At 39.9% G+C, this 25,216-nt stretch overlaps 1 long non-coding RNA gene across 1 annotated transcript; it reads right to left on the reverse strand.

Annotated features, from left to right (window-relative positions):
• Window positions 1-579: 579 nt before the first annotated feature.
• LOC142073290 (uncharacterized) lies at window positions 580-24,727 on the reverse strand. The gene is made up of 3 exons (XR_012670092.1): window positions 24,636-24,727; window positions 1,209-1,339; window positions 580-938 (listed from the first exon to the last, which is right to left on the reverse strand). It is a non-coding gene; the product is annotated as an uncharacterized LOC142073290 (long non-coding RNA).
• Window positions 24,728-25,216: the final 489 nt, after the last annotated feature.

Raw genomic sequence — 25,216 nt, forward strand, 5'->3', positions numbered from 1 at the left:
CATAGCAAACAAGCTCTCAGACATATAGTGCTAAACCTTTTGATAATTTTTTTTGCAAAATCTGCAGCATCCTTCATTTCGCCTAACAGCAAGAGACCTTTGATTTCCCCACACCTCCACTTTATTTATTTTTTTAATGTGAGAGTTAAAGACTTCACATTACACTCTTCCTAATCTGTAAGAGTATAACACAGAAACACTACACTTTCAAAATGCAGAAAGGACTTTCAAACCTTCCATACTTTAAGCACATCAAGGAATGTCCTGCTTTATTCTTGTAAAACTTTCCTTTTATCAAAAGAAAAGCAGTAGATACATCTAGGGAGTCAGTTAATTAAGGGTGGATCAGTCTCATCTCCTTTGAATATTGGGTCTGCCAAAAGAACATTGAGTTTAGTGGCCTGACTCTCAGCTGATGTAAATCAGCATAGCTCCACAGAATTCAATAGACCTATGCTGTTCTATATTACCGGGGATTTGGGCCGTAGACATAAGCTACAAATATTTCAGATATATTATGTAATCATAACTAAATAATTAACTAAACATAAAAAGAATAAATCCCACAAAGTATGTAAGTAAATCTTAAATTCTTAACTTTTATCAGTCTTTAGTGTTCTATGCCAAAACAAGAAAACAAGGGACAGCCTAGGTTCTTATACAGAAAACAAAATTAAAGGTGAGATTTTCAAAATTAATCAGCGTTGGCCTAACTTTACTCCCAGTGAAGTTAACTATCGTACTGACTTCATTGAGAGCATAGTTAAGCTAATGCTGAGTGCTATGAAAATCCCACTCTAACTTTCCAAACTCTTCTTTCTGGGTCACCACTTAGAAAACTTTTATCTGGACTTGTTCCAAAGATGATGGGTGTGTTGATCTCATTCTCAGTGCATCACTTCTCCAGACTAGCAAATATTTGTTCTCATTAGCTGGACCTTCAAAGATAACAGAGGATTAGACAAAAGGGCATGGAGGATCCACTTGCAGAGAAACCACTAACACCTCAGGAGTGTTCTTGGTTGCCTTACTCTAGGCTCCACCCTATTCCAAAAGAACAAGTGTTCCCTGATGCTATTTCTTCAGCATCACCTCCACTGAGATGGCAGCCCTTAAAGTGAGACCAGCACAACCACTGGCCAGGATTATGTGACCCACCCCCTTATTCAAGACTCTGCACCACTACAGTACATTCTGTCACTCAGTACCTTCAGGCAAGATAATATCTTCTTTCATAGATGCATAGATTCCAAGAGCAGAAGAGACCATTGTGATCATCTTGTCTGATCTTCTGTATAACACAGGCCAGAGAACTTCCCCAAAATAATTCTTAGAGCATCTTTTAGAAAAAGACATACAATCTTGGTTTAAAAATTGTTTCATTCTGAATTATTCTAGCTTCAACTTCCAACCACTGGATTAGGTTATACCTTTCTGTGATAAACTGAAGAGCTAGTTATTAAAATTTTATTCCCCATGTTGGTGCTTATAGATGGTAATCAACTCAGCCCTTAACCTTCTCTTTGTTAAGCTAAATGGATTGATCTCCTTGAGTCTCTCATTATAGGATATGTTTTCCTTTAATCATTCTTGTGACTTTTCTTTTAACCCTCTCCAAGTTTTCAACATCCTCCTTGAATTATGGACATCAGAACTGTATACAGTACTCCAGATACAGTCACACCAGTGCCAAATACAGAGGTAAAATAACCTCTGCTTTACCCCTCCTTGAGATTCTTCTGTTTTTGCATCCAATGATCATATTAGCTCTTTTTGCCACACCATCACACTGGGAGGTGATGTTCACCTCACTGTCCAGCATAACTCCCAAACCTTTTTCCACAGTCATTGCTTCCCAGAATAGAGTCCCCCATCCTATAAGTATGGCCTACGCATTTAGCTGCTAGAGTTATAAATTTATATTTAGCAATATTGAAATGCAAGTGGTTGGCTTGTGCCAATTAGCCAGGAGATCCAGATTTCTCTGTAGCAGTGATCTATCCTCTTCATTACTTACCTCTCCCCCAATTTCTTTGTGTTATTTGCAAACTTTATCAGTGATGACTTTATGCTTTCTTCCACATTATTGACAAAAATGTTAAATAGCATATGGCCAGGAAAACACACTTACTCAGTGATTACTCTCTCTTTACAATTATATTTTGAGACATATCAGCTAGCAAGCTTTTAAGCTGTTTAATGTGTGGCATGTTAATTTTATATCCTTCTAGTTTTTTAATCAAAATATTGTGTGGTACCAAGTCAAATGCCTTCCAGAACTCAATATAAGAACATAAGAATGGCCATACTGAGTCAGACCAATGGTCCATCTTGCCAAATATCTTGTCTTCTGACAGTGGCCAATGCCAGATGCTTCAAAGGGAATGAACAGAATAGGACAATCCACCCTAACAGGATGATCCATCCCTGTCGTCCAGTTCCAGCATCTGGCAGTCAGAGACCCTGTGACACCCAGAGGATGGGGTTACATTCCTAACCATCTCAACTATTAGCCACTGATGGACCTATCTTCTATGAACTTTTCTAATTCTTTTTTGAACACACTTATAGTTTTGGCCTTCATAATATCTGCTGGCAATGAGTTCCACAGGTTGACTGTATGTTGTGTGAAGAAGTATTTTCTTTTCTGTGGTGACCAAACCTGGTGACTATTATTTTCATTGGGTGATGCCTGGTTTATGTGTTATGTAACACTTCCTTATTCATTTTCTCCATACCATTCATGATTTTATAGGCCTTTATCATATTATAGACTCATAGATATTAAGGTCAGAAGGGACCATTATGATCATCTAGTCTGACCTCCTACACAATGCAGGCCACAGAATCTCACCCAACCACTCGTGCAATAAACCTCTCACCTATCTCTGAGCTACTGAAGTCCTCAAATCATGGTTTAAAGACTTCAAGGTGCAGAGAATACTCCAGCAAGCGACCCGTGCCCCATGCTACAGAGGAAGGCAAAAAAACCCCAGGGCCTCTTCCAATCTGCCCTGGAGAAAAATTCCTTCCCGACCCCAAATATGGCAATCAGCTGAACCCTGAGCATGTGGGCAAGATTCACCAGCCAGATACCCAGGAAAGAATTCTTTATCATAACTCAGATCCCACCCCATCTAACATCCCATCACAGGCCATTGGGCCTATTTACCATGAATAATTAAAGATCAGTTAATTGCCAAAATCATGTTATCCCATCATATCATCTCCTCCATAAACTATCGAGTTTAATCTTGAAGCCAGATATGTCTTTTGCCCCCACTGCTTTCCTTGGAAGGCTATTCCAGAACTTCACTCCTCCGATGGTTAGAAACTTTCATTTAATTTCAAGTCTAAACTTCCCGATGGCCAGTTTATATCCATTTGTTCTTGTGTCCACATTGGTACTGAGCTTAAATAATTCCTCTCCCTCTCCAGTATTTATCCCTCTGATATATTTATAGAGAACAATCATATCTCCCCTCAACCTTGTTTTGGTCAGGCTAAACAAGCCAAGCTCTTTGAGTCTCCTTTCATAAGACAGGTTTTCCATTCCTCGGATCATCCTAGTAGCCCTTCTCTGTACCTCTTCCAGTTTGAATTCATCCTTCTTAAACATGGGAGACCAGAATTGCACACAGTATTCCAGGTGAGGTCTCACTAGTGCCTTGTATAATGGTACTAATACCTCCTTATCTCTACTGGAAATACCTCGCCTGATGCATCCCAAGACCGCATTAGCTTTTTTCATGGCCATATCACATTGGCGGCTCATAGTCATCCTGTGGTCAACCAATATTCCAAGGTCCTTCTCCTCCTTTGTTACTTCTAATTGATGCGTCCCCAGTTTATAACTAAAATTCTTGTTATTAATCCTTAAATGTATGACCTTACACTTCTCACTATTAAATTTCTTCCTATTACTATTACTCCAGTTTACAAGGTCATCCAGATCCTCCTGTATGATTTCTCTGAATTGGCAATACCTCCCAGATTTGTATCATCCGCAAACTTTATTAGCACACTCCCACGTTTTGTGCTGAGGTCAGTAATAAAAAGATTAAATAAAATTGGTCCCAAAACCGATCCCTGAGGAACTCCACTGGTAACCTCCCTCCAGCCTGACAGTTCACCTTTAACTATGACCCACTGTAGTGTCCCCTTTAACCAATTCCTTATCCACCTTTCAATTTTCATATTGATCCCCATTTTTTCCAATTTATCTAATAATTCCCCATGTGGCACCGTATCAAATGCCTTACTGAAATCTAGGTAAATTAGATCCACTGTGTTTCCTTTGTCTAAAAAATCTATTACTTTCTCAAAGAAGGAGATCAGGTTGGTTTGGCACGATCTACCATGTTGTATTTTGTCCCAATTACCATTGACCTTAATGTCCTTAACTACTTTCTCCTTCAAAATTTTTTCCAACACCTTGCATACTACAGATGTCAAACTAACAGGCCTGTAGTTACCCGGATCACTTTTTTTTCCTTTCTTAAAAACAGGAACTATGTTAGCAATTCTCCAGTCATACAATACAACCCCTGAGTTTACAGATTGATTAAAAATTCTTGCTAATGGGCTTGCAATTTCATGTGCCAATTCCTTTAATATTCTTGGATGAAGATTATCTGGGCCGCCCAATTAAGTCCAATTAAGCTGTTTGAGTTTCGCTTCTACCTCAGATACAGTAATATCTACTTCCATATCCTCATTGCCATTTGTCATGCTACCATTATCCCTAAGATCCTCATTAAAGACTGAGGCAAAGTATTTGTTTAGATATGGGCCATGCCTAGATTATCCTTAACCTCCACTCCATCCTCAGTGTTTAGCGGTCCCACTTCTTCTTTCTTTGTTTTCTTCTTATTTATATGGCTATAGAACCTTTTACTATTGGTTTTAATCCCCCTTAGTCGTCTCTTTTTCAAGCTGAACAGCCCCAGTCTTTTAAATCTCTTCTTATATGGAAGCTATTCCATACCCTTAATCATTTTTGTTGCCTTTCTCTGTACCCTTTCCATTTCCAGTACATCTTTTTTGGATTGGAGCAAGCAGAACTGCATACAATATTCAAGGTGTGGGCGTACTATGGATTTGTATAATAGCATTATTCACTGTCATTATTTACTGTCTTATTATCTATCCCCTTCCTAATGGTTCCTAATATTCTGTTAGCTTTTTTGACTGCTAATGCACATTAAGTAGATGTTTCCAGAGAACTATCCACAATGTATCCAAGATCTCTTTCTTGAGTGGTAACAACTAGTTTAGATCCCATCATTTTGTATATATAGTTGGGATCTTTTCCAGTGTGCATTACTTTGCATTTATCAACAATGAATTTCATCTGCCATGTTGTTGCCCAGTCACCCAGTTTTGTGAGATTCCTTTGTAGTTCTTTACAGTCTGCTTTGGACTTAACTATCTTGAATAATTTTGTGTCATCTGTAAACTTTGCCACCTCACTGTTTACCCATTTTTTTCCAGATCATTTATGACTATGTTGAACAGCACTGGTCCTGGTACAGATTCCTGGGGTGACACCACTATTTACTTCTTTCCCTTCTGAAAACTGACCATTTATTCCTACCCTTTGTTTCCTGTCTTTTAATAAGGTACTGATTCAAGAGAGGAACTTCCCTCTTATCCCATTACTGCTTATTTTGCTTAGGAGCCCTTGGTGAGGGACCTTGTCAAAGGCTTTCTTAAAGTCCAAGTATACTATATTCACTGGATCACCCTTGCCACATGTTGTTGACTCCGTCCAAGAATTCTAATACATTGATGAGATCTGATTTTCCTTTACAAAAGTCCTGGTGACTCTTCCTCAGCAAATCGTGTTCATCTATGCGTCTGCTAATTCTGTCCTCTTACTATTCTTTTTATTTGGAGTATACATTTAATTTCAGCTTTTATTACGGTGTTCTTTAAAAGTTTCCATGCAGCTTGTAGGCATTTCACTCTTGTGACTATTCGTTTTAATTTCTGTTTAACTAGTTTCCTCATTTTTGTGTATTTCACCTTTCTGAAGTTAAGTGACACTGTGGTGGGTTTCTTTGGTATTTTCCCACCCACAAGGATGTTCAATTTAATTATATTATAGCGGCTATTACTGAGTGGTTCAGCTACATTCACCTCTTGGTCAGATCCTGTGCTCCACTTAGGACTAAATCAAGAATTGCCTTTGCTCTTGTGGGTTCCAGGACTAGCTGCTCCAAGAAGCAATCATTAATAGTGTTTAAAAATTTTATCACTGCACCACATCTGGAGGTAACATGCCCAGAAATCCCCCATTATTACTGAGTTATATATTTTATAGGCTCTCTAAGCTCTCTCTCTAATCTAATCCTAAGCGTTTCACAATCACCTTCACCATTCCAGTCAGGTGGTTAATAGTATATTCCTAATGCTATACTCTTATTATTCAAGTATGGAATTTATACCATAGATATTCTATGGTACAGTTTGATTCGTTTAAGATTTGTACTATATTTGACTCTATGCTTTCTTTCACATATGGGGTCACTCCTCCACTAGCACAACCCACTCTGTCATGGTGCCCAAATAAATTACATCAGCACTACTATCTTTACGAACCAAACTTGTAATCTCATTAGAAAGAGATATCAAGTTACTTTGCCAGGATTTACTTTCCATAAACCCATGCTGATTGGCATTAATTTTATCCTCCTTTAATTCTTTATTAAACTGAGTCCTGTATCAGCCACTTTTGTGTCTTGCCCGAGATCGATGTCAGATCGACAGTTCTATAATTACCCATGTCATCTCTTTTAAAATATTGGCACAATATTAGCTTTGTTCCAGTCTTCTGGAACTTCCCCAGTGCTCCAAGGCTTATTGAAAAACAACATTAACAGTCCAGCAAGCTCCTCAGCCAGCTCTTTTAACACTCTCAGATGCAAATTATCTAAACCTGCCTATTTTAAAATGTAATTTAGTAGCTCCTGCTTAATATCCTCATGAGATACTAGCAGAATGGAAGGAGTGCTATCATATCATATGACTACATCATTTGTTTTATTCCCAAGTACAGAACAGAAATACCTTTTCTGCATTATTGTTGATAATTCTAAAATTTCTATCTAGTAATGGAACAATACCATTGTTAGGATACTTTTTGTTCCTAACATAATTGAACTCCTTATTGTCCTCAACCCTGCTGATCATAGATTTCTCCTTGTGTCCCATTGCTTTCCTTATCAATTTTCTACAAATCCTAGCTGCTGAACTATATTAATTATTATTCACTTCTTCTTTCTTCCATTCTTTTCTTCTTCTACCTGCATCTCTTCTATCTTCTTCTACCTGCATCCCTCCATATGCATGAAATGTCAAGCCACATGTAGTTAGTACCCAAAAGGCATGCTGCTCACAATGGTCATAATCAGGGAGCTAGGGCTTGTTGGAAGACTGTGGGGAATGAGACACAGCCACATGGAGAACTAAGCAGAGACTGGAGAATATAGGAAGAAGGGAGGAAAATTTTTATCTAAACCTGGAAGACATTCAGGTTTGGCTTGGGCTGGTTATTTCAGAAACAGTTCACATCACCCTGCTTTATACACAAACAAGCTAATCAAATGCAAACGCTGTATGTTGTTTTTTTCTTTCCTCAAACAATCATGTTGCAGCATCTATTAACTGTCAGAGGTGAACACAATCACAGCTCTGTAATTCCCAGACACAAACAAAACACATTTTTAGCATCCCCAGTATAGAAATGATGCTGTATTAGTAAGCAGATGATTTTCATGTGTTCCTCATGGAACTTCAGCACAGACTAGGCAATTCCTGTCTTTTGTTTCACCTGCAACAACCTGCCAATAAAGTAGCATCTCAACACATCTCAGTGACTACAGGATCCTCTGAATGGACATCAGAGGAAAGACATGGCAGCAATGCATTCCTCTAAAGAGGAACAGTAAATCTCCAGCCCCAGGTGTCCAGCTAATCCAACCCCAAAAGCAATGATCTAGTCTACTAAAAGGGGTACATCTACTGTATTTAAAAGACTTGACAAGTCTGCCAAAAGTGTGAAAATTGTATTTGCAAAACCACAAGACTACTAAAGGTCTAGATACTCTTGCAGTCCTCACTTGTACGCTCCATGTCTTTATAGAAGTGATCAAAACCATCAAAATTAAAAAGGTACCCTGGAAAATTAGAATATTGAAAAATGATTGATAGAATCTGATCTTAATTCTATATCTTTTTGCATAACACTGCAAGGAAATATTTTGTAATTGGTTTCTTTATTAAGACCAAGTATTTGGCAGTCATAGAGTTCAAATAATGATTTTTAACTTTCTTTGTCTATGTTAATGATGTCCCTTTTTTGGGGAGGGAGGGGGGAATCAAAAAGTACTGAAGAATGTGGACAGAAAGGCTGTGTTGTTTCATTAATGATGTATACATTCCATGTGATATTACAAGGTTGTTTAAATATGCAATAATTGAAGTTACTATGACTACTTGTGTGAGTAATTGCTTGCCAATATGAGTTAAGGGGTTCACAGTCTAGCACATAAAATGGAAGTAATACATGCCATGAAGCTATTAGTTGATGTCTTTCCCTCCAAAGCTTTGGGTTGTTAATTGGTACATTTTTTAACCCAATAGCCTGCAGGATGACATAACTAAAGTGAACCTTTGCTCCACGCAAATGAAGTTCTTATTTTAAGTCAACATAATAAAAAACAACTCAGTAAACTAAGGTGAAGCTCAAAGATGGAATAGGAAATCAGGCCACACAAAACAAAAGTAGGGTGGTGCACAGAGTATCCATTTCCTCCTGCTCGCCACCCACCCCAAAGTGGCTAGTTGACAAGGTAAATGTATTGGAAATCAAGTGGACAGATTTCCCTGGAACCTAAGGCCCCCCCCCCATTAATTGTTATGGGGAAATTGGATGCGTTTAACATCGTTTTGCTTAAAGTCACATTTTTCAGGAACATAACTACAAAGTTAAGTGAGGAGTTATTGTACTGCAACCCCACCCTGGTATGTTCCAGCCTTGCCCTCTGCACTAGGGCTTGAGAAAGAGGTCCTCCGGAGGCACCTTTCTGGTCTTCTTCCACAATGCCTGCAGTGGAGGAAATCCTCCCTCAGACTGACATAGGGCTTTCAGCGCTTGTACCAGGACCAGCTGCCTCCTGAGTGTGGCCTAGGGTGTCTCAGTGATACCTTACTCAGTTTCCTCTATCAGATAACCCAAGGAACCCATGCAATCCTCTAGTCCACCAATGTGGTTTATTAGCAGAACATAGTTCAAAACAGTCCATAATAAAAATCGCAAACACATAATCCATTTATCACTGTCATGCAATTGGACATTACAATCCAAAGACATCCCATCCCTCAATGCCCTACATACCACACTGGGGCATTCAACCATGCCCAGACTCTGTCGGTCCTGTTTTATCCCTCTGCTGCAACTGTCACCACAGTTCTTCCAACTGGAGTGCAATCCTACTCTTTCCTACTGGGAGATCATCTTTGCCACAGGAGCATCCCTCACTCCCCCTCACTTCTCACAGTTCCCCGGGTCCAGGTCTCTGGGTCTGGATATATCAGGGGGTGATCTCCTCCACCACACTCCTCCTTCCGCTCTCTGCAGTCTTTGGCTCTGGCTGTCTGGAGTCAGCAGGCACCTCTGCAGCGCTATGGCCTCCAGCACCGGCACTCTGGGTTAGGGACAACAGCTAAGAAATGCCTCCTGCAGCTCTCCTGCCTTCAGTCTTCTCCCAGGAATCACATACAGTCTCCTGCTTCTGACAAGTCTAACCTGCCCCTTCCCCAGTTGACCTTTCCAAATTGATTCAGTCAGTGTTCTAAAGCAGCCCTCACTCACCTCTCTCTTTATGGCCCAGGTGCCCTCCCAATGGGAGTGAGCTGATGAGACACAGGTGCACTGGGCCTGCTTCCTTTTGAAGGAGCAGTGCCACCCTGTGATAGGGCCCATTTATTTTGTTCTGGCCCATTTACTCAGAATAAAGGGTCTGTAGGAGGCATGCAGTTTTACTCTTGGAGCAGCACAGTGTGTACTTTCATATTTTAACAAATAACTCAAGGGTTCTAGAAACAATAGAAAAACTGGGTGCAATGTTTCATTTCTAAAAAATTGTCATGTATTGGATGAAATTTAGCAAAAAAAGCACCTGAAACCGCCCAATATATTATTTGCTTTTATACTAAAAAATACAATCCCTGAGCAGATTTATCTCTTAGGATAAATACTGCATGTGGGCTGACACAATACGTATCCCACAGAGATCTTGAATTCTGTGTGAACCCTGCAGTGCTAAGAACTCTGCAGTGTGGGTAACTGATTGGGAGAGAAACAATCCATACAGATTTTTACAGAGTTTTGAATTACAAGTCCTGAGTTTGGCAAACCTCAAAAGGTTCAGAGATGTGTCTAAAGGTGAAGATACATACTCCAGAGCATGAAGTGAATGAAAAGGGGAGGGGGTAATCACATGAATAGAGTTGGTCATTCCATTTTTTTTAAATAAAAGAAAACTTATTTGAAGTGTTCTAGTTTGAAAAATCTTAATTTCTCTCCCTTCTCCACCTTTTCCTTCTATTATCTCTTTTTTAATTTTTTCCAATTTCCCACTGTAACAAAGGGGAAATAGGGTGGAGAGAGGAGGGAATAAAATGAAAATGTCTTTTTTTTTCTTCAAAAGTTTTGGGAAAATATATCTTGTTTTAAAACAAAGCATACCATTCTCCAACTGATCTACTCTCAAATCTGCAAAGCCAGATTAGAAACCTTCGGAAGGGTAGCCTTTTGCAATATTTTGGTACATCTACTAAATTTTGTTCCCAAACAGAACAACATACAAAAATGAAAAATTGTTTTTTGGCAAAATTATTCAATGTTTCTCAACCCTCAAAGGTTCACTGTGCATTTGAAGTGAATGTTCTGATTAGTTTCTAATTCTAAATTGGTTTTCCAATCTGATATAAACCTATTAAAAGAAAAGGTCACTAGCATGTTCTCTAACTTTTGTTCTTTGAGATGTGTTGCACATGTCCATTCCAATTCAGGAGTGTGTGCACCCAAACCACCGGAATCAGAGATCTTTCCCTTAGTGGTACCCATCAGGAAGGCACATGTGCTCTCCGCTGCCTCACACTGCTGCACAATGGTATAAAGTGCAGAGCCATCCAAATCCCCCTCAGTTCCTTCTTACTAGGCAGACTCCAAAACAAAGGGGAAGTAGGGTGGTTTGTGGAATGGCATGTGTATCACATCTCAGGGAACAGGTTAGTAACTACTTTTTCTTTAAGTGATTGCACATGTCCCCTCAGGTGACGCAGAAGCAATTCAATCCTGAGATGGAATTCGGAGTCTACCTAAACAACAACTGAAGGACTACTCATGTGAACTTGGCATCATCCATGGAAAACTAAAATATGGCATAATGAATTGATAAGGTGTGTACCGATGAGCAAGTTGCTGCCCTACAAATGTCTGTTATAGGCACTTGGGCTCGAAAAGCTGCAGAAACTGTTTGATATCTTATTAAGTGTGCTATCACCCTGCTGGGTGAGGTTATGTTGGCAAAGTCATAGCACGTTGGTTTGCAGAAGGAAATCCATGATGAGAGCCTCTTAGTCAAGCTTGGAAGGTCCTTCATCCTGTCTGCAACTGCTACAAACACTTGAGATGATGATCTAAGAAGTCTTGTTCTGACCAAGTTAAAGGTTAATGCCCTTCTGACATCCAAGGTATGGAGTCTCTTTTCATCTTCATGAGAATACGGCTTAGGAAAGAAAGTCAGTAAGTATATTGCTTGATTGAGGTGGAATTCAGACACTGCTTTAATCACAAACTTTGGATACAGATGTAAGTACATTTTGTCCTTATAAAAGACAGTATAAGGAGGGACAGGTACCAATGCTCGTAATATCCCATTGCACAGCAGTGTGAGGCAGCAGAGGGCATGCGTACGCTGCCCCAACAAGTACTGCGAAGTGAAAAATCTCTGACTGTAATGCACTTTGTGCACACACATACACACCGGAAGTGGAACCGATACGTGCAATCACTCAAAGAACTGGTATTACAGAATGAAAAGGTTTGCACAGAGTCCAGTATACTGTACTTCACGTATTTGAGTTTTTTCCAAAAGCTTTTTAAAAAAACACTTTGAGGAGACTTTTAGGGGGTGAAATTACAAGAAAACCATTTTTCCTTGTTATTTTAGGAAGAAAATACCACGGGACTCTCGTGGTATTTTGAAATTGCTCTGAAACATTTTTGTTTGGGGAGGGGAGAGGAAGATCCTCAGCTATTCAGGTTTATCCCAAACCAGCTGTTCTTTGGCCATATTTAGATTCCTAGAGAATTCAACTTCAGAATTCTTAGGGGTAGCTGATGTATTGGTGTGAAATAAGCACTGTTAATGCATCTTTCTGTACCTGCTGCTTTTATGCTTCAAGGAGATTATGTGGAAGTTTGAGTACAGGCTTAAAAGAGCTTCACAGAGCTTGTGAAAGGTCTGAGCCAAATCAGAAGCTTGCTATGCACATAAATGTTTATAACAAAGCATTATCATACCAAATGTGTCTGCCTTTAAAAGAACAAAACCCTAGGCTCTGTCCCAGCATTGATTCACCAGAGCAGTTAGAAACCAAATGGCTTTTTGTCCATATGAACAGTCCAACAATGTTACTGTAACAGCAAAAAGTTTTGAGTGTTTTGATGGCAGAATGCCATACTTCAAAATTGGGGTGTCCTGAAGGCCCTATTAATTGATAATTGATTTTTCAAAGTTATGAACTGCTGTGAAAGTCCTTTAATCCACTATTTCCCAGCAACCAATCTAGTCAGAGAGGCACTAGGCACAGAGATTCCTGTACTGAATATTAGAGACAGTTGCAGAGTCAGATCATCTGCACCAGTACAGACAGCCTTGACCTTCAATGATAATAGGACTGGAAGGAAAACTGTGCTCTAACTTAGAATAACATCTTCATTCTTCAACATTCTCATGGTGTTGAAAGTTGAACAGAACAGAGAAAAAAACATTTCAACACATGTACACTACATTTATCATGCTCAAGAAACTTCCTGAAAAAGCACAAGATCAAATCTGCACAGACACACCCCTGGAACCCCGACCTGGGAGATTCTATCTACAACCCAAGATCCATAAACCTGGAAATCCTGGGCGCCCCATCATCTCAGGCATTGGCACCCTGACAGCAGGATTGTCTGGCTATGTAGACTCCCTCCTCAGGCCCTACGCTACCAGCACTCCCAGCTACCTTCGAGACACCACTGACTTCCTGAGGAAACTTCAATCCATCGGTGATCTTCCTGATAACACCATCCTGGCCACTATGGATGTAGAAGCCCTCTACACCAACATTCCACACAAAGATGGACTACAAGCCGTCAAAAACACTATCCCCGATAATGTCACGGCTAACCTGGTGGCTGAACTTTGTGACTTTGTCCTTACCCATAACTATTTCACATTTGGGGACAATGTATACCTTCAGATCAGCGGCACTGCTATGGGTACCCGCATGGCCCCACAGTATGCCAACATTTTTATGGCTGATTTAGAACAACGCTTCCTCAGCTCTCGTCCCCTAAAGCCCCTACTCTACTTGCGCTATATTGATGACATCTTCATCATCTGGACCCATGGAAAAGAAGCCCTTGAGGAATTCCACCACGATTTCAACAATTTCCATCCCACCACCAACCTCAGCCTGGTCCAGTCCACACAAGAGATCCACTTCCTGGACACTACAGTGCTAATAAACAATGGCCACATAAACACCACCCTATACCGGAAACCTACTGACCGCTATTCCTACCTGCATGCCTCCAGCTTTCACCCTGACCACACCACACGATCCATCGTCTACAGCCAAGCTCTGCGATACAACCGCATTTGCTCCAACCCCTCAGACAGAGACAAACACCTACAAGATCTCTGTCAAGCTTTCTTACAACTACAATACCCACCTGCAGAAGTAAAGAAACAGATTGATAGAGCCAGAAGAGTTCCCAGAAGTTACCTACTACAGGACAGGCCTAACAAAGAAAACAACAGAACGCCACTAGCGGTCACCTTCAGCCCCCAACTAAAACCCCTCCAACGCATTATTAAGGATCTACAACCTATCCTAAAGGATGACCCAACACTCTCACAAGTCTTGGGAGACAGGCCAGTCCTTGCCTACAGACAGCCCCGCAACCTGAAGCAAATACTCACCAACAACCACATACCACACAACAGAACCACTAACCCAGGAACTTATCCTTGCAACAAAGCCCGTTGCCAATTGTGCCCACATATCTATTCAGGGGACACCATCACAGGGCCTAATAACATCAGCCACACTATCAGAGGCTCGTTCACCTGCACATCCACCAATGTGATATATGCCATCATGTGCCAGCAATGCCCCTCTGCCATGTACATTGGTCAAACTGGACAGTCTCTACGTAAAAGAATAAATGGATACAAATCAGATGTCAAGAATTATAACATTCATAAACCAGTCGGAGAACACTTCAATCTCTCTGGTCACGCAATCACAGACATGAAGGTCGCTATCTTAAAACAAAAAAACTTCAAATCCAGACTCCAGCGAGAAACTGCTGAATTGGAATTCATTTGCAAATTGGATACTATTAATTTAGGCTTAAATAGAGACTGGGAGTGGCTAAGTCATTATGCAAGGTAGCCTGTTTCTTCTTGTTTTTTCCTACCCCCCCCCCCAGATGTTCTAGTTTAACTTGGATTTAAACTTGGAGAGTGGTCAGTTTAGATGAGCTATTACCAGCAGGAGAGTGAGTTTGTGTGTGTATGGGGGTGGGGGGGATGTGAGAAAACCTTGATCTATGCAGGAAATAGCCCTACTTGATTATGTAAAGAGTTGTCACTTTGGATGGGCTAGCACCAGCAGGAGAGTGAATTTGTGTGGGGGGTGGAGGGTGAGAAAACCTGGATTTGTGCTGGAAATGGCCCACCTGTTGATCACTTTAGATAAGCTATTACCAGCAGGACAGTGGGGTGGGAGGAGGTATTGTTTCATATTCTCTGTGTGTATATAAAGTCTGCTGCAGTTTCCACGGTAAACATCTGATGAAGTGAGCTGTAGCTCACGAAAGCTCATGCTCAAATAAATTGGTTAGTCTCTAAGGTGCCACAAGTACTCCTTTTCTTTTTGCGAATACAGACTAACACGGCTGTTCCTCTGAAATAAAACATAACTGTTCAACCAAAGTTCCACCAATGCAAGAACCAATGCCCCTTTGTTTACTTTCCTATGATGTAGTTCTTCACTTTTTTTAAAAAAAGCATAGTTAACATTTAATATTTTCTTTAAAGTTTAAATAGACTTTTTGGAAAAAAGAGAAGTCAAACCTGCTTCACTAATTGTAATAGACTCCAGCTCTATTTAATAGTTTGGTGAATTAAACAGCTCATCTTTCCATGTTTATCATATAAAACATGCAACCAGTATACTCGCTAGACTTCCAACTACCAGATTATAACACAGAGAACAACCGTGCATTTGGCCAGGAAAGGGGGGACAACCCCAAACACACACACACACACACACGGTCATTTTTTTTATTTCTGTCTTTATTTCTAGGTTATACTTGATTTTTAAAAACACATACACCTCCTTCATCTCTCTCTCTTTGAATATGTGGCTTAACATGTACGTTATTGTTGAACTTTTGTCAAAACTTCCTGCTGTGTCCATGTTTGAAATACTGCATGCTGTGGATATCCCAATATCATCCATACATGTGGGATTATTTTACACCTCTCTAATGAGAATGAAAGAGAATCATCCATTAAACCATGATTCAGTAGAGCTCCTAAGCATGTGATTAATCTTGAGCATGTGCTCAAGTGCTTTGCTGAATCAGGGCCTTCAGCAGGAATTAATTTAGCAGCACTGCTGTAGTTTCACTAGTATCTCATCCCTTGACCAGTCATGTCCCTCTTAACTGCTTCTACCATTCTAGTAGGAAATTTAACATTCCTTTTGTGACAGGCATCTTCCAATTATAAAATACCAAAACTAGAACTTGCTTTGGCAACACTGACTCGTGTGAGAAGTCACTACTCAAGCAAGCATGCTGTATCCGTGGCTTAAATAGGCCTATTTATGTGAATAATGCTTGCAGTATTAGTTCCTTGCTATTTTGTATTTGTGTTTTATGTTACTTTAATACAGATACATCATAAATCCACTGATAACAGGCAGTGAGGACAATGTGACAGATGGTTCACTACTGCATCACTACTATACATATTTCTGGCTGTGTTTCAAAGACATGATAGGAATATTTAAGTACAAACATAAGAGGATCTTGAAGCCTACAGCAGCCCTGATCCAAGCTAGTTATTTTGTATCTACTCGTATACAGTATGTGTGTGTAATGAGAGAGCGGAGCAGGTGTCAATTACAGTCAATGCAAATGCCTAAAATCAGATTCCAAAAGCTGTAGATGAGGAAAATAACCAGGGATTTTAAAAAGGTTACAACAGTTTCATTAGTGCTTAATTTACACCACAACAAACAGAAATGTGGCCCAGATATGAAGAGCTCATTACTGAAGACTTCCATAACAACCTTAACAAGGATGGTATGATGCCAGGGCAATGCATTGGGGGGAAAAACCACGCACACAGAAGAGAATATTGTTCCTTCAGATATGGAACACTGCCTAACAGTGACTGCTTCCTGTGAAATTACTCCAACTGCATTTCCATGAAACACAGTTCTGTTCCAAAAGATCCCTGTATACAGTGCAGGCCCATTTATATGCTGCTCCATGCTTCATTGTTGTTTTTTTAAGACCTGACAATTCTGCTATTTAATGCTTTTACAGTCTTGTAATTGTGCGGATGTCATCAAGCTAATCAATCATAGAACTATTCATTAGGATATCTGCAATCACTGCAGTGTCACAGTGAACTACATTCATTTAGCCACTGTTCTCTAAATATCGAATTATGGCAAATTAAACTCTTATTGTAATGATAGTAAAGTAAATGATGCACAATTTTTTATTTTATTTTATTATTATTATTATTATTATTATTATTACACACAGTTATGCTATTTTTACTACTGAATGTAGCAAGCTTCAGTTTTACTGGCTGCGTGTGTGACTTAGCTAACTTAAAGAGGTATAGGCAAGAAGTTCATATCTCCAAAAATGAGCAACTTTGTCTAGAGTTGGTGAAACCAAGTAGCTGAGAGGTAGCATTATTGTAGCCCAGTAAGCATGTCAGAGCATATTTTCCTCTCTTGTATATTGTGCAGTCAGCTATTGAAAGGCTTTGTAGACCAGTGCCATATGTGTCATCACTAAAAATAAATGAATGAAAACAACTTAGAACAGCAGCAGCAAAGAAAGAGATCCTGCAGAAATATTACATTGTAAATCCATGTTACAAGTGAACCCCCCCAAAAATCCATGTGCTCATTAACATTGTGGGGGGAATGGAAAGAGAACATGTGTATAAAGGAACTTACCAATAAATAATATAGTATTGCTTAGTGCAATATAGTTTTGTATTTATTCAGGCACATATAATGCACTGTTATACCCTCATAGGAAAAAATAATGTATATGGATTTACTTCTAGTAATGTTCATTAATGAATTATAAAATGTGGATTTTAATAGCATTGATATGGGCAATTATTTAAGGTTTCCTACTATTTTTCTATCATGCAAAAGTCAAATGTTAATTAAAAGAGCTGAATCAATAAAAGGAGAATTTAAAAGTAAGTTAAGTTCACTCAGTGCAGCTGTCCTAGCAATGAATTGTTTCAAGATATACTCAGAGTTTTTCACATTAGAATCACAAAGAACAGTTTAAAACAGATTTACACAGCAGGAGGTATTAACATTTTGGAGAACTAATGGAGAACTTTTGCATAGAGGGGAAACGAAAAACGGAAAACATTTCAACATACAGATTAAGTAGCCAGTAATTTTCTGCATTCATCTAGCTGCTATTGAATATTCTTGTGCATTTTCTCTCAAGATTTGGCTGGCTGGTTCAGGCCAGTGTCTAATGCTGCAAGAACAAGATTAAATGAACATGGCTTCTCCCACAGTGAATTATTTCTCGCCCTGAAGACTCACTCCTACCAGGTTTCCTCCCCAATGCACATCCCTTACTGGCTATATAATACCTGACTGGCAAAAGGTATTGACTGGTACTGGTATTTTTTATTGAGTTAAATTAGACCTTTATTTGCCTCTAACATGTGCTAACAGGAATGGAAGGACTGCTATCACATCTAAGTGATGTTGAAGCCCTGATAAGTACAGGCCAGAATGCTTTACCATTCAATGTCCCTTTGGCCAGGCTACCCTTGCTCACAGTACATGTTCACCTACTTTTCTGTATCCTGCAGTGAAGTCATAGCTCAAGATTTTCAAAAGGAACTGGTGATTTTGAAGCTCACCTTCAGACACCTGAAGGGGACCTGATTTTCAGAAAGTGCTAAGCACCCAGCTCCTGAAAATCAAGTCCTTCATAGGTCTTCCAAAGAAGCCATCCCCCCTCCAAAATAAAAAAAAAAAATTGTGGCACCCAAAATAATTAAAACTTCTGGCAATCTTGATCATAATAATTTGAGACTTGACCTCACAGTCTGCTGTTTGTGATAGTCCCCAAACCCGCATTATTTTACTCACAAGAACAAATAAAGTGAATGGGCTTTTACATGCATCACTGTACACAGTGAAGCATGAGTTTCCCTGGTACACAAAGAGTTACAGTATGGTGGGATCCAAAGGAATTATGCCAAAAGATTTTTCTACACAGTACATCTAGGGATACAAATGTGTGCTACAAGATTAGTCCAAAACTACCACTCACATTCTGGGCCAAAGCCTTCATTTGTTCTCTGCTGGAGTCTTCATCTAAAGCTCCATTTGTCTGATATAACTGGATGCTTTTTAAATTTCTTCTTGCATCTTTTCAAACATGTGATGTTTGCCACTGTGCTTTTTCGGTAAGTATAATGACCATGCAGTTGGCTCTTATATAGTTTAAAGTTTCATTTTGCTTTTAAAGAAAATTAAATGTGCAATTTTGCTCCAGTTGAAAGCTGTTAGAAACCATGCACTCTACTACACAGTCCAGATAGCACTAAGTTTGCTCCCATTTGCATTTAATTATTTTAATTTTTTACTATCTTCAAAAAAGCAGAAGAGATAGCAGTGCACTCACTCCTATTCTGAAACGTTCATCTCCTTTTCAGCAACGTTGATTTCATTTAACAATTAAAGTATGAATGAACTGAGCCCATGAACAATTGAGCAAAGTTGCTGCTATGCTTGAGATATTTAAAAACTTTATAGGCAGCAATAAAGGTCGTGGCAATGAAAAAAGTATGCAAATCTGATTAGCTCCCTTCAAATGAGGGAGAAAGAGAACATATCAACACACAAAAATCTTGCCTGTAGCTACTCATCTACATTGTTAATTACAAACCCTACTGTGGAAACCAAGTGATGATATCAAGCAGATCCACGGGCTTAGTGAACTATTAAATATTTGGCAATGAACTATTACCTTAAATATAAAACTTAACAAAGTAACACCACCTTTTTACAAAATCGTAAATTTCTCTGACAATTTGCTGCACAGGGAGCTAGCCATAAGTAATGTTGAAGTTGTTATTGATTTGTATTGTGGTAGCGCCCGAAGCTACACTCTGGATAACGTATTGGAACCTAGGAGTCCAGGGAGCTGTGAAGAGATAATTCAACATAGGTAGCTAATAAATAAATACTTAAATGCACCAGGAGTGGAGCTCCATTGAAAGTGGGTGAATTTCAGTTAAATTTGAAAGTCAAGTTTGATTCTACCATGTTCATAACCCTTTCATATTTGCTTTCCACAAATATTCAAGCACAACAATTCTCATAGCAAGTGGTAAGCCTGAAAGATCAATTACTGGTCATGAGTACATTTTTCATTGTACTGAATTTAAAAATTCACAGTTGAAAATTAGCACAGCTGACTGGATACATAAGTCAGCCAATCATGGGAAAGAAACACCATTTAACTGGCCCAAGCCCAATACAATCTAAGTTTCCACAATCTATGACTCATGTAAGAATCTGCTAAGCAGGAACTATTCACTTAAGAAATCCAAAAATCGTTTTGAATGACGAGTAAAAACATGGTTACTAAGTTGCCATAACTTTTGTTCTTTGAGATGTGTTGCACATGATCATTCCACTCTATGTATGCACATGCTGGCGCACTGTTACACATTTTTCCCTCAGTGGCATCCCTCGGAGTGACTTGAGTGCCCTCTGCTGCTGCACGCCATAGCGTGCTGGTTCAAAGGGCCCAGCCACCCCAGACCCCCCTCAGTTCCTTCTTGACAGACAATTGCGATGCAAAAGGAAAGGAGGGAAAGCATGGAATGGACACGTGCAACATATCTTGAAGAACAACAGTTACAGAGGGTTCATAACTGTTTTTTCTTCTCCAAGTGATTGCACATGTGCTTTCCACTCTTGGTGACTCAAGCTGCAAAGTAGGAGGAAAGATCAGAGTTTATGTACACACAGACTGGAGCACAATGTATCCAAATTTTGCATTGCCTCTAGAGTGCTGAGTTATGTCATAATGGGATGTGAAGGTGTAGACTGAAGACCAGGTCACCACTCTACAAGATTCCTGGATAGAAACTTGTGCAAGGAACACTGCCAAGGCTGCTTGTGATTTTGAGAAAAGCGCAGTCATTTTGCTTGGAGTGAAAATGCCTACCAGATCAAAACATACCTGAATACAGAAGGCTATCTATAATTAAATTATTTGAGAAGATATTGGAAGACCCTTCATCCTGTTTGTGATAGCCATAAATAGATTGGTTGACCAACAGAATTATTTAGTTTTGTCTAAGTAGAATGCCGATGATCTTCTAAGATCTATGGTGTTTGGGCTTTGCTCCTCTCTGTTGTGTGGTTCGAGATAAAATGTGGATAAGTACATTTTTTTGTCTTTTTTCCTCGGCTTAAAGTCTTTGCAAACTTGGCAATGAACAAACATATGAGCTTCCCCTAAACACTTCAAGCATTTTGAGTATGGGTCACTCATGGCCATCGGCACTAGTGCAAGAGATGCAGGGTTTGAAGCCCAGTAACTGAGGCATCCCTCAGTACTGAGACATAGAAACCCCAAAACTGGGGACTGAAAAAGAAACTAATCCTGACTACAGAATTAACTAAGTACTAATCAGCTAGAAAACTATTTATAGTAAATTTACAATGAGCACACAGAGCACTTCCTAAGGCAAGCCAAGCATTTCCTACGACTGTCTCGTGCAGTAAGAAGGAATTGAGGTGGTTCTGGGACGGTTGGGACCTTATACTAGCACGTAGTGACACTTGGCAGCCCCAACTGGTACCACAGAGGGAAATATTTCTGATGACTCTGAGCGGGATGCACACATGCCTAGAATGGAATGCACATGTGCAGTCACTTAAAGGAGAAAGAGGAAAATCTTGCGATCTTTTTTGCAACCAACTCAGAAAAATTAAAAGTTTAACTTGTGAAGTAGCTCACTCATTTGAGCTAGATTTTGACTCGTCCTAATGTAGCCATGCACAGGACTGAAGGTATTAACACATCACCCCTGTTTTCACTCTGTAGTCCCTGCTATGCAAAACTCCTGCCCGCTGGTTGCTCTGCCCCTTGAGGAAGTGGGCAGGCATGGGGTGGGGCAGTAGCAATATTTCCTCTCCACAGAGCTAGAAGAGCATGAAGAAGCAGGCAGAAAGTTGCTCTCTTTTGGGGGCACGTGGCAGGGTGCTGCTGCAAACACAGCTAATCAACCCCTGCCATGCCAGCCACAATCAAGGGGGATAGATTGGGGCTGATTGAAAAGCCTTATGTCTGCCTGGTAATTGGCAACACCTGCCAGCCTGATAGGCTAGGAGCTACAAAGGCTGGGAAGGAGCCAAAGAGAGAGAGAGTCAGGGAGGGGAGGGAGGTGGAGGTGGAGGTGGAGGTGAAAGTGAAAGTGAAAGTGAAAGTGAAAGTGAGAAGCCCCTCTAGTTGGTTACTGACCCAGCCTGTGGTAGGCGAAAAACCTGTAAAGACTGTATATAGTTGGATACTGGTGGTGGGAAAACGCTTAAAGAATAAAGGACATGGGTGTTGCACACAGCTGAAATCTCCCTAGACTTATTTGGGAGGGCAACCGGGCCCAGAAGAAGAAGGGCCGGCTGTGCACCCCCATGACAGGGCACCAGTAAAATATTTGCAACTCAAAGTTCCCCTCTGATTCCAGGGGCAACTCCTTTCTGAGGCAGCACAGTCATGCCCTGCCCATACACAGCATATTGCCTGAAGATTGGATGTAGCTCTATTAATTTGTCACCCAAACCGAGCAGTTATCATATTGGCCTATATTTTAGAGTAAAGATGGTATTTTTGATTGTATTTTTGAGCAATTACTCCTAAAACAAGCTACAAATTATTTTGTAACACACCAGAAAATCCTACTAGAATGTGGTCCAACATAGAACAATCTACCTCTCACAAATAATTGACAATTTTGGCAAAATGTGTACAGTTTTAGTCTCAAATCTGCACGAATCTGGGTAAGTATTGTTTAAAATTTTAATGAGGCTACTATGCCAACAATGACCTTTAAATTAGTTTCTCATTCCTTGAAAGGAAGAGATTTTACAGATAACTCCTTCTTCCCTGGGACTCTCAGCTGTGGATTTCAACAGGAGTTGAGTCTTACTACCACCCTTTTTCAGCATTTACACAAAGCCACTAGGAGAGACTGGCTCGAACTTTGAGCTACATGGTTACCAGTACTTTGTTTATTCTTCTGTTTTAGACATTACACTTAATGAAATTTTGGATGCACGCATTTTAAGTAACACATTCAATAATAAAATTAAACTCCAGGCTAAAAGACACCAGGGGTACATCTACGCTGCAAGTGAAGGTGTGATTGCAGCTCAGGTAGGTATACCCACACCAGCTTTAATCTAGATAGCATGACCAAAATAGCACTGAAGATACGGATATGCAGGCCTCAGCATGGGCTGCACAAGCCCTCCCAGAACTCTGGGTATTTGTTCATGTTCCTAGCCTGCACTGGGGTCTGTGCGACTGCATTTTCACTGCTATTTTTAGCCACGTTAGCTACATTAAAATTAGCACGTGTATGCCCACCCAAGATATAATTACACCTCCAATTGCAGCGTAGACATACTGTAAGAGTACTTCCAACTCAGATACAACATTCCTCCAAGCTAAAACTCTCTCTTTCAGAAAAGATCTCACTAAATAAGTGAGTATTACAATGTGCCTGTAATTTCAATAGACTTAGGCTAATGGAGGAGCAAATTCCAGGTCTTTCAGAAAAAGCACCCTGCCTGCAACCCTTTGATGCAAATAACTTGCAAATGTAACCTAGCACATCTCAGTTCATCTTGATTGTCGATATACTGTAGGAAAAAAGGGCTGCCTTCTTAGATACTGAGGGTGCAAACTATAGAGGACTTTATAAATCAGAAGTAACACTTAGAATTTCACCCCAAAATGAATTGGCAACCAGAGCATACTCCCATCACAAAACACTCCTGAATAAGCAGGTAGCTCAATTCTGCTTGAGGTGAAGTTTGTGAGTGGTTTTTCATGTATAGCCCACCCAGAGAGCATTGCAGTAATCCATTCTGGAGATGTCATGTTTATACATAATGGAGGTGATCTCTGCATCTGAGACCAAAAGACAAAATCTCTTTTTCCAGTTCAGAGTAAAGAAAAATAGCACTCTGTGCTGCTCTCAGGGCATCCAGAAGCAGATGAAGGTCTAGCAGTACTCCTAAATTACAAACATGAGTCACAAAGGCAAGCAGTAGAAGGGACAGATATTAATTCCACTCATTTCATACAGCTGCTTTTCGCCCAGCTCATCAGTATCAGATCTGTCTTATCTGGATGGAACCACAACTAGCTTATTTTATCCGTGCATCAATCTCAACCAGACACACTATCATATTACAAAACCACTGAAATTGAAAGGTGACTAATTTAAAGCTGAAAATAGGACATGAAACTTTTTTACTTGCACAATTCACCTGTGGAACTCATTGCCGCAACAGATCAGTGAGACCAAGAATTTAAGATTAAAAAAAAAAGGATTAGACATTTACAAAGATTATGAGACAAGAAAAACAATTTTTTCAAGTTTAAAAAGGATGTAAACCTCATGCTTTAAGGGATAGACCAACCACTAACTGATGGGGTGAAGAATACATTTTTCCTATGGGCAGTCCATTCCACAGTCATCCGTTATATAGTTTTTTGCATCTTCCCCTAAAGCATCTGTCCCTAACCACTGTTAAAACTGGGATATTAGACTAGCTGGACCTCAGGTCTTATCTAATACAACAATTCTTCTGTTAAAGACAAAAGACTGCCCCAGCCAGGCTTGTTGGGATAGGCACAGAGCTACGTTTTATCAGCGTACTCCAATATGAGCCAACTCACTGTCTGCTGTAGTGTCATCACTGAAACAGTGGGGTGGCAGACAGAACCGTGAGACACTCACCTTAATTCAGATGACAAGTCAGCATGCTGATGATACTCAGCTCGTCATATCCTTTTGTCAGACTCAGGCACAAGAGTTTCCCTGTTTTGACAATGTCTAGAGAAGATGGGGATTTAGATTAAAGCATGGAGAGTGTGCTAGGTGCTTTGTGTACATAAGTGCTTATAACCTACATACACAACCTACAGAAGGGGGGGACCAGGTATCACAAATTATGTTAACTTCTATTTGGGTAAATGCTATTTATATATTCCAACCTGAATCAACTGCACACAGACACAAAACTTCTAAATACTTTTAGAAATTAACGATGATCAGCTATTCTCAAAACTTAACTGTTATCAATATTCGACACCCAATAGAAATCAATAAATATTTCCTATATGTTTAATGACTACTGCAATGGGACATCAGCAAGGACTAACCCTGACAACTTCAGTATGAAAGCACAGACCTCTCTACCACTTCATCTAAAGCAGTGGTTTTCAAACTTTTTTCCTGGAGACCCAGTAGAAGAAAATTGTTGATGTCCGCGACCCAATGGAGCTGGGGATGAGGGATGGGGAGGGGCAGGGCTGTGG

Source organism: Caretta caretta, chromosome 9 (assembly GCF_965140235.1).
Source record: "Caretta caretta isolate rCarCar2 chromosome 9, rCarCar1.hap1, whole genome shotgun sequence".
In the NCBI taxonomy this organism is placed as follows: Eukaryota; Metazoa; Chordata; order Testudines; family Cheloniidae; genus Caretta; species Caretta caretta.